Genomic DNA, 11725 nt, shown 5'->3' on the forward strand with positions numbered 1-11725 from the left:
TAAGCTAGGAAGTAACCTCCACAATGCTAATGCCACATATTGGTAATTAATTATTGTTTAAGAAAGTATACATTTTATATCTGATTTTTTTGAAGTAACAGTTTTAACTACATACCCTGTTTCCCCGAAAATAAGACCTAACGTGATTGTCAGTGATGGCTGCAATATAAGCCCTACCCCCCAAATAAGCCCTACCTTGTTTCCCTGAAAATAAGCCCTAGCCTGAAAATAAGACCTACAAGGACTTTAACTAGGGCTTATTTGGGGGGTAGGGCTTATATTGCAGCCTTCACCGACAATCGCGCTAGGTCTTATTTTCGGGGAAACAGGGTAGCATATTGATTGTTATTGACATGGAGAAAACAATATTGGGGGAATTCATGAAGAGTACCTTAAACGTCCTTTAGAATTCCATTGGAGTGCAGCACCAAAAGTGTGGGTGCTTGCACCCAATTCATGTATGCATCCAGGGCTGCCATTAGTGGGGGACAGCCCATAACCAAGTAGGGGGCCTGGGTGTGCCAAGGGGCCCAGACCACAGTTCCCACCCTGGGCCATCTTTAATGTGGGGCAGCTGCTGTCAGAGTGGGCATGCTACCAAGATGCAGAGGAGGTTGGAGTGGTGGGTGGATCAGGGAGCAGTGATTGCCCACAGGCTCCAGTCAGGAACAACAGTGTGCACTGGGCTGTGCGGGGTGGGTGAGTCCAGTTTATGCCAGTGGAGGGCTCCGTGGAGGAGGAGGAAGGAGAGGGGGAGGTCAGGGCAGACTAGCCTCCCCCATTCTTTGTTGCAGCTACTGCCAGGGATGCTGGTGGAGAAGGGACACAGACTCAGCTAACCCTCCTGGCACCAGATCCTTTCCACCTACACCATCTGGAGGAGCCACTGCTAGACAAGTGAGAACTGGGAGGACTGGTGCTTTCCAAGGTGTGCATGACACTTGGCACTTCCCCCTCCTGTCCCACTGCCCCCCCACCTGTCCTGCTGCCCCCTCTTGTCATGCTGCCCCCTCCTGTCTTGCTGCCCCCCACCTGTCCCCCTGTCCCCTCCTGCCCGAGTTCTCTCCTGTCCACCTGCTCCACTGCTCCCCACCTGTCCCACTGCCCCCCTCCTGTCCCTCTACCCCCCACCTGTCCCACTACCCCATCCTGTGGTGGAAAAAGATGGGACTGAAGAGGCAGACATAGGAAGGAGGAGATGGCACTGGAGGAGGAGGACATGGAATGGAGTGAATGGGACTGCAGGAGTAGGAGTACATGGGAAGGAAGAGATGAGACTACAGGAGGAGGATGTGGGGTGGAGGAGATGGGACTGGAGGAAGAAGAGGAGATGGGATGGAGGAGATGGGACGGGAGGAGGAAGAGGACATGGGATAGAGGAGATGGGACGGGAGGAGGAAGAGGACATGGGATAGAGGAGATGGGACTGGAGAAAGAAGAGGACATGGAATAGAGGAGATGGGACAGTGGGCAGATTTGGTGGGATGACCAGTGGACAGGCCCTGTGGAATGTTGGTGGTCAGGCCCAGGGGGGTAAGGGAGGGAGCAGGCCTGAAGCTGTGTAAGTGGCCCCGAAATTTCTGATGGCTGCCCTGTATGCGTCACAGACAGGTACAGAAAGGGCTAGAAATGATGTCCTTTTAATGCTATTTGCCTGTTGAACAGAATTTCTTTTCACTTCCAATTCCTAAAACCAGCAGAACACTGTGGTTTGCATAACTATGTATTATACATTCCTATGCAGAATCCACTAAGTGACCAGCTACATTGCCCAAAGAAATAAAAAAAATGCACTCAAGAGTGGTGCAGGATGCTCAGTTCATAACAACATCCCAGGTATCACAGGAAGCAGAAGTGAAAAAAATCCCACCTGTCTTATTTCTGCCATGTGATGTTTTTGTCTACCTATAGGCACTGGTCAAGTTTTTGGCTAAAACTGTTTTCTGTCTTATGTATATGAGCATTTATATCAGATTAGTTTGTGAGTATAATCATTTTTAACTTCAATAAATGGTAACTGCAACTGTAAAATGTAATGCACGGGGCTGGTGGGCTTTTGTCACTTAGTATGACACGCATACCTGATTACCTATAGAAGCATGAAGCCAGCAAGAGTTTCTGCTGTTTGATGGTGATTATATATCTACAACTGACCCGCCCCCCCCTCCCCCACACTACAGCACTGAAGTGATCATGTTTCTGATTTCTTATGTACTTATTTACTGTTTTCTCTTTTTTTTCTGAATGAATAGTTGTACTATGTGCTACTTACTCATTCACCAAAGGGGATGGCTATCTTAGGGGCACCTAGTTTTAAAAAGGGTTTCCAGATTCCAAAAAGCCCCCCCCCCCTCCACAGACCTCCATATTTACTAGGCCAGGGGGACCCTATAATTTTTTTGTCGCCTTGAGGGATGTACTACATTTCCCTATTTGCTCCTTTTTCTAGAGTTTGGGGAATCACCAAATGTCCCCCCAAAACATATTTTGGGATCCATTTCTTACAAAGAAAACCAAGCTGGAATGAAAAACCCCAGCAATTTAAAATTTTCTTAGTAAATGTCACTTTGTACATTGTACATATCATACAGGAAAGCTGCTTTACAGGCAGGTTTAGGGAATCTCCCAAGCAAATTTTTTAAGGCAATTGTGCATTTGTAAACAAGATATTAAACACACTTCAGGTTGCGATAATAGCCAGGTGTGTTTAAATGTGTTAAGCCACTCAGGTGGAGGTGATTTGGGTTGCTGTAAAACCACCGGATCACTTGCACACCCCGCCAATGGTACCGCCCCCACACAATTGCCCCTATGTATTTTGGGCTTCTCTGTCTCACCTGCGGGCCCAGTTCTGGCATGGTGGGTGTTTATGGGTGGAATGGAAGGAGATCAGCTGACGGATATTTGCTGATCTCCCCACTGGTGAATGAATACAGAAACATTGTGTATTACAGCACTTCCCGGTTCTGCACTGTCATTCCCCATCTGATAAGGCCAGAGAAGCAGCTAATGGAGTTCCATCTGTGTTTCATTTTGATCATCCAAGGAAAAGACACAATAAATGTTACAGTTTCATTCTATACATGATTGCTTGGAGGCCAAAGGTACATGAAGGTAATTCTGACAGTTTCAGTGGGTACTGTACTTCTTTTGAATTAACAATACAACTTTAAAGCTTTACCAAATAATATCTAATACATAAAACAGCCCTAAGTATGTATTATTTTTGTTTTGTAAAACTAAGGGATTATTTAGAGAGCAGCGATACACAATTAGAGGGTATATACATAAATGAATACATGGGCTGTCTGAGATAAGCAAAGTTACTTGGGATAAACATCATCACTGTAAAGAAACACTGCTATACCTATTACAAAGTAAAATGGAAAAGATTTGAAAATCATTAAGGCTAAGTCTGTCTACAATATAGACACAAGTGAAAAATTAGGACTTAGAACTGTATTTGTAACATTTCCATTATTTTTTTAAGTATTTGTTCCCAGTATGACAAGGGTTAAGAATACTTTTAATAAATAGATCGGAAGCTAACATATTGTTTTAAAGTGAGTCTGTAGGCTCGGTGAAATAGATAAACAGTTGATAGCATAAACTGGTAACACACACCTTTTCTGAAAACTAAAGAATTACATACACTATATTGTCAAAAGTATTGGACCACCTGCCTTTACACGCACATGAAGGTTAATGGCATCCCATTCTTAGTCCGTAGGGTTCAATATTAAGTTGGCCCACCCTTTGCAGCTATAACAGCTTCAATTCCTCCAGCAAGGCTGTTCACAAGGTTTAGGAGTGTTTCTATGGGAATGTTTGACCATTCTTCCAAAAGCTAATTTGTGAGGTCTGTCTTGCAGTCTCCGCACTAATTCATCCCAAAGGTGATCTATCGGGTATGGTCAGGACTCTCTGCAACGTAGTCAAGTTCCTCAATCCCAAACTCGCTCATCCGTGTCTTTATGGACCATGCTTTGTGCACTCGTGTGCAGTCATGTTGGAACAGCAAGGGGCCATCCTCAAAATGTTCCCACAAAGTTAGTAGCATGAAATTGTCCAAAATGTCTTGTATGATGATCTCTTAAGAGTTCCCTTCACTGGAACTAAGGGGTCAGGCCCAACCCCTGAAAAACAACCCCCAACCATAATCCCCCCTCCACCAAATGATTTGGACCAGTGCGCAAAGCAAGGTCCATAAAGACATAGATGAGCAAGTTTGGGGTGGAGGAACTTGACTGGCCTGCACAAAGTCCTGACCTCAGCCTGCTAGAACACCTTTGGGATGAATTAGAGCGGAGACTGCGAGCCAGGTCTTCTGGTCCAACATCAGTGCCTGACCTCACAAATATGGTTCTGGAAGAATGATCACACATTTCCATAGACACACTCCTAAACCTTATGGACAGGCTTCCAAGAAGAGTTGAAGCTGTTATAGCTGCAAAGGGTGGGCCGACTCAATATTGAACCCTACGGCCTAAGACTGGGATCCTATTAAAATTCATGTGCGTGTAAAGGCAGGTGTCCCAATACTTTTGACAACATAGTGTAGATTGGTGTGCTCCTGGTCTGCATTCTACATTCAGATGGCCATATAGCAGCGGCCAGGGACAGCCGGTGGTTGTAAACACTTCTTGTGTACACTGTATGTCAGGGGTAGGCAACCTGGCCCTCCAGCTGTCGTGAAACTATAACTCCCATCATGCCTTTGCCTCTAGGAGTCATGCCTGTGATTGTTAGGGTCTTGAAATGTCTCATGGGACTTGTAGTTTGAAAACAACTGGAGGGCCGAGGTTGCCTACCCCTGCTGTATGTGAATACTTGCTGCTTTAAGAAGAGGCTGTCAGACTTGTACTCTGTACAAATCTATGGAAGGTGCTGCCACTGTTCGCATTTACCAGCTCCTGCAAATAGAGCCTCTGACCTACCCTGGTCAGTGTTTCTGTGGCATTCTAACCACCTACAAACTGACCACAGCTAATCATCCAGTTAGTATGAAGTTATAACACGGAGTGTTGCTGCATCCAGATGTAGCAGTTATTCCTCCCTGAACACAGCAAACTATCTGCTGCTGTTCAGCCATCTAAATTTAGCCATATACCTAATTTTTCTAATTTAACTGGACTGTTGTAACATTTTTATTAAACTCATTGGTGTGAAATTAAATATTCAGTTCTTCTTTGTAACAAATAACATCCTTTGACAAAATCAGATTGATACTAATACAATACTTACCTGGCACACAACAGCAGACATGAATGGTGTAACATTCTTTCCTAATGCTTTGGAAAAAATATTTTTACAGCGTTTAGGGCCAGTATGATAAAAAAAAAAAAATAAAGAAAACATATTCTTGGACACAACTTGCTTTCCTCTTGGGTACAAAGCAAGAACACTTGAACCTTAAAAAAAAAAACATGTATTTAAATTCACAGTAGTTGCTTTTTCTGCATGGCATATTTCAGTTGTATGTCATTATTGCTAGAAAAATTAAGTGTGCTAAAATGACTGGCATTACCTTCACGGTAGAAAATATGTGCTCTACTACGGGAAAATCTTTACAGGAAACCAAAAGACATTTTTTAAATGTCTAAGCTATCCTGGTAAAAATGGAAAACAGTCTTGTACATCTGATCTGCTTTCTGGATCCTGGAAATAAATTGTCGAAGCATGACTTACTGGGAGTTGTTCAGAAAGTAAAAAATGCAAAACAGTCTGCTGGCTAAGTTTAAGTGTTTAAGATCAGTCTGATTCTTGCTGTAAAATGATTACATTTTTCTGAACAGAGGTTCTGGTTCCAAAGTTCATAACTTGATATTGACATCCTCCCTTTCTTTTGTATTCATATTACTGTATAGAAGAAGCAGTAGGCAAGGAGATGCAGATGTCATTTGTACTATAGTGAACTGACATCAGAGACCTTCTGTATCATTGCATCCTTATTAAGAACTGGAACTATTTCCTCTCAGTTCCCAATAACATTCAAGCCTGCCCTAAAAGTAGGAACATATTGATACATCAGGTCTTATGCACTGCATATTAAGCTAGTCTATGCACCGATTGTTCCATATGCTGGTCATTTTATAAGTTCTTTATGTTTTGTATGTGATCTATTTACCTACAGCAGAGTGTTTAATCTGTTTGATCACATATGTATGTATTATGCCAAAACTTTCTTTTTTAATTTTGGATAAAGTAAGAGAAAGGTTAAAACTGCTGTCAGTTTTTTTTTATTTGTCATCTGGGTCTCATTAAGGAAATGTCCCTTTACTTCTTGTCCTGTAGACTCAACAGGAAGTGAGAGGATATCATTCCAATATGGGAGAAATCCCGTTAGACAGTTGTCACAGGAACAAGTAAACCCATTGGAAGATTTCCCTGCTCTTCCTCTAGCTCTTCCCATCCAAAAATCTAAATTTTGGATCTATACATTTTTTTTCGAGTGACATTGCTGATTGGGACAATTAAGATGGCTATACACTAGTAAAATGTAATTAGAAATGTTTAGTTTTAGGAATGTTTGTTCACTCTCTAATCATTAGTGGTGTCAAATCGACATAGGATTTGAGCCACAGTGATGAGAAAATGGAATGGAAAGTTTTTCTTGAACAAATTAATTTCTAATCCTGTATATGGTTTCGTTTGATAAGGTCCATTCATTCCAAAATTAAACTTAAAAGCAATGAAAGTTTGAAGTTTTAAACAACATTTGTTAGGCTGTCAAATGTACTGAGAATTTGGGCATTTTCCTATGAATGTTTGTACAAATGAAAATCTACAAGTGTTTTGCCAGCTTTAGAGAATAAATCTCCCTAATGGGGACACAGACATCAATGTAAACCTAATAGTGGTTCTATCCCCTTACCACTCTAACCAAATAAAATAAAAAAAAAAAAGGTTTGCCTTCACTTATCCTTTAATATTGTTTAGGTGTTCTACATGTAGTGCCAACATGATTTTAAAGGGTTGGTTGTTTGTTATTGACCATTATTGTCAGACTTTGGATGATGTATTGTTATATAAGTTTACAATTACAACATTTTCTTTGTACAGTTTTCATGAATTTTGTATATTGGGCAGTGTGGTGGCCCAACAGTTACCTATAACAAACTATAACAAACTTTTAGTTCTGTTTAAACCTAGCTTACAAATATGACTGCACAATTGTGAGCTTCTCTTTGGCAGGGACTATTACAAACAGCTTAGTGTGCTCTTTAAAGAACTACACATAAAAAATGTAGGGTGGCAGGGATGTTGAAGGGCAAAAACACACACATGATTATGACACTACTCACCAGTTGTGCAGCCATGCGGCTGGATTGGTCTCGTAAAGAAATGGCAATAGCTCCCATGGGTCTCTGCTGCCATCGCCTGGCCCTACCTGTCGGCCCTTCCTTGCTCTTTGCTTAATTGAGCACATGTGTATCACACAATATGTGTTTTTAATAATTTCTCACAGGCTTTATCCTTACATGTGATCCTTTACAATACTCCTGAGTGTTGTTCCAGGACTGTCCCTGAAGAAGAGCTTCAGTCTTGAAATGTGTTGGACATTATAAATACACTCTCTGGCCCATAATCAATTCCACAGCCTATGCTATATTAAGGGGTTCTGCCTTACATCATATGGTCAACTGGCTCTGTTTGAGCCTTTGGTTATTGTTTACATCTTAATTATGAGCCTGTATTTTCTATGTGTTTTTACCTAAATACATGCTCCTTTTTATAATCATGTGTGTGTTTTTGCCCTTTAACATATGTGCCACCCTACATTTTTTGACCTATATTTCCTCTGGGATGGGCACTGAATGATCTCCAGTCACACCATTTTATATTTGAGACAAAGAACTACACAACGGGGTTGAGTTACTAAAGGCAGATAGACTTACTTTGCAAAGTGCAGTTGCTCCAAAGCTTAGTAAATGAGCAGAAACTCTGCTGACTTCTATCGTCCAAACATGTACAAGCAAAAATGCTATTTTTTATTTTCCTTGCATGTGATAGGGTGTTCTTTGCAAAGTGAAGCTTTAGCTCATTTACTGAGCTCTGGAGCAACTGTACTTGCAGAGTATAACTGCACTTTGAAAAGTGAACAGCCTATTCACCTTTGGTAAATCAACCACAGTGCATACTAGGTTTTTTATAAATGTATTTATTTACAGTACATATGAATACATTCTCACTCTAATGGCCATCTGTATATATGGAGCAGTGTATTCAGAATGTCTGCTGTTGAGATATAAATAGTAAACTATTTGTTTTCAGTTAGTCTGAGAAGATTGATTGGCAAACATAAGAAGTGCCAAAAAATGCAATCGTCCTAGACTGCTGGTAGGCAGGAAGCATACACTGCATATGAAATGAGCATATATGGCTGCCTCCATGTACAGATATAATTAATTTCAATAAAAATGTAAGAATAAATAGGTTTTTATAAAGAATTGGCACATAAAAATAAAATTCTATCTTTAAATCTTAAACCATTAAACAAGCTGTAAATTTCTTTTAAATGGTCTCTTGTTGTGAAGCTCCAAGGCAGCTAATTGATAACACACGCAATACATGTAGAATGGTAAAAATATTTTATTAATGCTAGTCTTCTTTGCCTAGACTAAACCACTTGTTTTCAGCATCCAGATGTGTCACTTGTTTCATAACAGCAGGTTCATGATATAACTCTTTTGTTCTGATTGTCAGCTTGTGTATAATCCTCACAAAAGTAGTTTTAATGTTTTTCGGGCCTCGGTTCAGAGGAACATTCAGTAAGTAAGCAAACAGGTTTCATGGATTATTTTACTTTCAGCTGAAACAGTTGGCTTGCCAAGTCATCCTTTCTCAAAATCAATTTAACTGTACGTATAGAAAAGCTAATCATAACAATAAAGCCGGATTACATTCTAACCAGGTGCACTATATTGCTTTCCATGCATGCTTTTGAGATTATGGTTGTTTGGTTGAGTTAAGATTTGTTTCTTTTCTAGGATTCAATTGAACCTTTTCAGGCTTCTGTGCATATTGCCACCTCACGCATACTTGAGCTGCTCTGTCTGACTTGAAGTAAAGGAAAAACTGAAGCAGTGCTGAATACAGTGTTAATAACATTCTCGCAATTATACTGTTGTATAAAGCAGATGCAAGCCTACCTTTTTGGTTGAATGAAGAGATTTCTAATTGTCCAGTTCCTGTTTGTACTTGTGTGCATAGGTCATCACCAAGTCCACTTTCATTGGATCTGCCTATTTCCCAGCTGTGAGCATCAAGAGACCTAGTACGCTCTGATTTGCAAGCTCGAGTAAGAAATGTAGTTTTCCCTAAAAAAAAATGTTTATATGATAGATTTGGATTTTTTTTTCTTTTTATACCGAGCTCACTTGAATTATATTCTGGCTACCGAATGATGGTGTGTCTTCTGATTCACTTCCAGGAGAAAATCATTTCTTTGTTTCCTAGCAGTAAGACTTTCTTTTTTGAGAAGTGGAAGGGGAATTGGATTTTCATTCATCTGATCCCATGTGTTAAATTAAGGAAGCCTATGACATTTATTTTGGCAGTGACTTTATTCTGGGTTTGGATCAGCATGGCTTGGAAAATGCATTCCTAAGTGTTTCTAATTAATAAATCAAAATAATTTATATGTCCTGCAAAAATATGACAGTAAGGTTATTTCATCTTCTTCTGTTTATTAGTCTATTCCTTTTGTTTCTTTTCTCCTCCTGTTGAATTTCCCATTATAATTTGTATATCTTTTTTAATGTTTTTTTGCCTCCAACACAAATAAAATAACATTTAGACCTAATTTAGTTTTTCTTGGTGTTTTTTTTTTTTTTTTATCAGTACTCTTTTAAGAGTAACCGAGGAATGGCTAGCTTTTGTTTAAATGTTTTTGGCTGTGAATTAAATTATTAAAAATAATTGTTGTAGGTGCATATTAATTCATTTTAAGAGATCTTAAATCACTGCAAATTTGCAAAACAACTCTGAAGAAATTACACTTTGCTACAATGTAAAGTAGTGAGTCTACAGCTTGTATAACAGTGTAAATTTGCTGTCCTCTCAAAATAATTCAACACACAGACATTATTGTCTAAACTGCTGGGAACAAAAGTGAGTACACCCCTAAGGGAAAATGTCCAAATTGGGCCCAATTAACCACTTTCCCTCCCCGGTGTCAAATGACTCGTTAGTGTTACAAGGTCTCAGGTGTGAATGGGGAGCAGGTGTGTTAAATTTGGTGTTATCGCTCTCAGTCTCTCATACTGGTAACTGGAAGTTCAACATGGCACCTCATGGCAAAGAACTCTCTGAGGATCTGAAAAAAAGGATTGTTGCTCTACATGAAGATGGCCTAGGCTATAAGAAGATTGCCAAGACCCTGAATCTGAGCTGCAGCATGGTGGCCAAGAACATACAGTGGTTTAATAGGACAGTTTCCACTCAGAACAGGCCTCACCATGGTTGACCAAAGAAGTTGAGTTCATGTTCTCAGCATCATAGGTTGAAAGGGGTGGGGGGTCAGCCTTTCAGTGCTCAGACCATACTCTGCACGCTGCATCAAATTGGTCTGCATGGCTGTCGTCCCAGAAGGAAGCCTCTTCTAAAGAAAAATGATGCACAAGAAAGCCTGCAAACAGTTTGCTGAAGACAAGCAGACTAAGGACATAGATTACTGGAACCATGTTGTGCGGTCTGATGAGACCAAGATAAACTTATTTGGTTTGGATGGTGTCAAGTGTGTGGCGGCAACCAGGTGAGGAGTACAAAGACAAGTGTGTCTTGCCTACAGTCAAGCATGGTTGTGGGAGTGTCATGGTCTGGGGCTGCATGAGTGCTGCCGACACTGGGGAGCTACAGTTCATGGAGGGAACTATGAATGCCAACATGTACTGTGACATACAGTACTGAAGCAGAGCATGATCCCCTCCCTTCAGAGACTGGGCTGCAGGGCAGTATTCCAACATGATAATGACCCCAAACACACCTCCAAGATGACCACTGCCTTGCTAAAGAAGCTGAGGGTAAAGGTGATGGACTGTCCAAGCATATCTCCAGACCTAAACCCTGTTGAGCAGCTGTGGGGCATCCTAAAATGGAAGGTGGAGGAGTGCAAGGTCTCTAACATTCACCAGCTCTGTGATGTAGTCATGGAGGAGTGGAAGAGGACTCCAGTGGCAACCTGTGAAGCTCTGGTGAACTCCATGCCCAAGAGGGTTAAGGCACTGCTGGGAAATAATGGCCACAGAAAATATTGACACTTTGGGCCCAATTTGGACATTTCCACTTAGGGGTGTACTCACATTTGTTGCCAGCGGTTTAGACATCAATGGCTGTGTGTTGAGTTATTTTGAGGGGACAGCAAATTTACACTGTTATACAAGCTGTACACTCACTACTTTACATTATAGCAAAGTGTAATTTCTTCAGTGTTGTCACATGAAAAGATATATTAAAATATTTACAAAAATGTGAGAGGTGTACTCACTTTTGTTAGACACTGTATATATATTGTACGCTTAGGTTGAAATACGAGCAGTATTTCCATCTAGTCATTATGTGTAAAATAGAATCCTATGACTTCAAATTAGGTTTCCTAATAAACCCAAATTTTTCTGAGAATGGACAGAGGTCCCCAGAATATGCCGGATATGACACACATATCAGAGGGCCATATCACACATCTTGGGGTGAGTAGGGAACTGCAACACATGTTTGAGAGTGG

The 11725-nt window shown here is 40.7% G+C and overlaps 1 protein-coding gene across 1 annotated transcript in view; it reads right to left on the minus strand.

The window, feature by feature from the left end:
- COL10A1 (collagen type X alpha 1 chain) overlaps window positions 1–9987 on the minus strand; it is a 167218-nt gene extending 157231 nt beyond the window's left edge. Inside the window, exon 1 of the mRNA XM_073627116.1 lies at window positions 9153–9987. The gene's annotated coding sequence lies outside the window, so the exon portion shown is untranslated. The remainder of the gene's footprint in view (window positions 1–9152) is intronic.
- Between the last annotated feature and the right edge of the window lie 1738 nt (window positions 9988–11725).

The sequence above is a fragment of the Aquarana catesbeiana genome, linkage group LG04 (assembly GCF_042186555.1).
Source record: "Aquarana catesbeiana isolate 2022-GZ linkage group LG04, ASM4218655v1, whole genome shotgun sequence".
Lineage (NCBI taxonomy): Eukaryota > Metazoa > Chordata > Amphibia > Anura > Ranidae > Aquarana > Aquarana catesbeiana.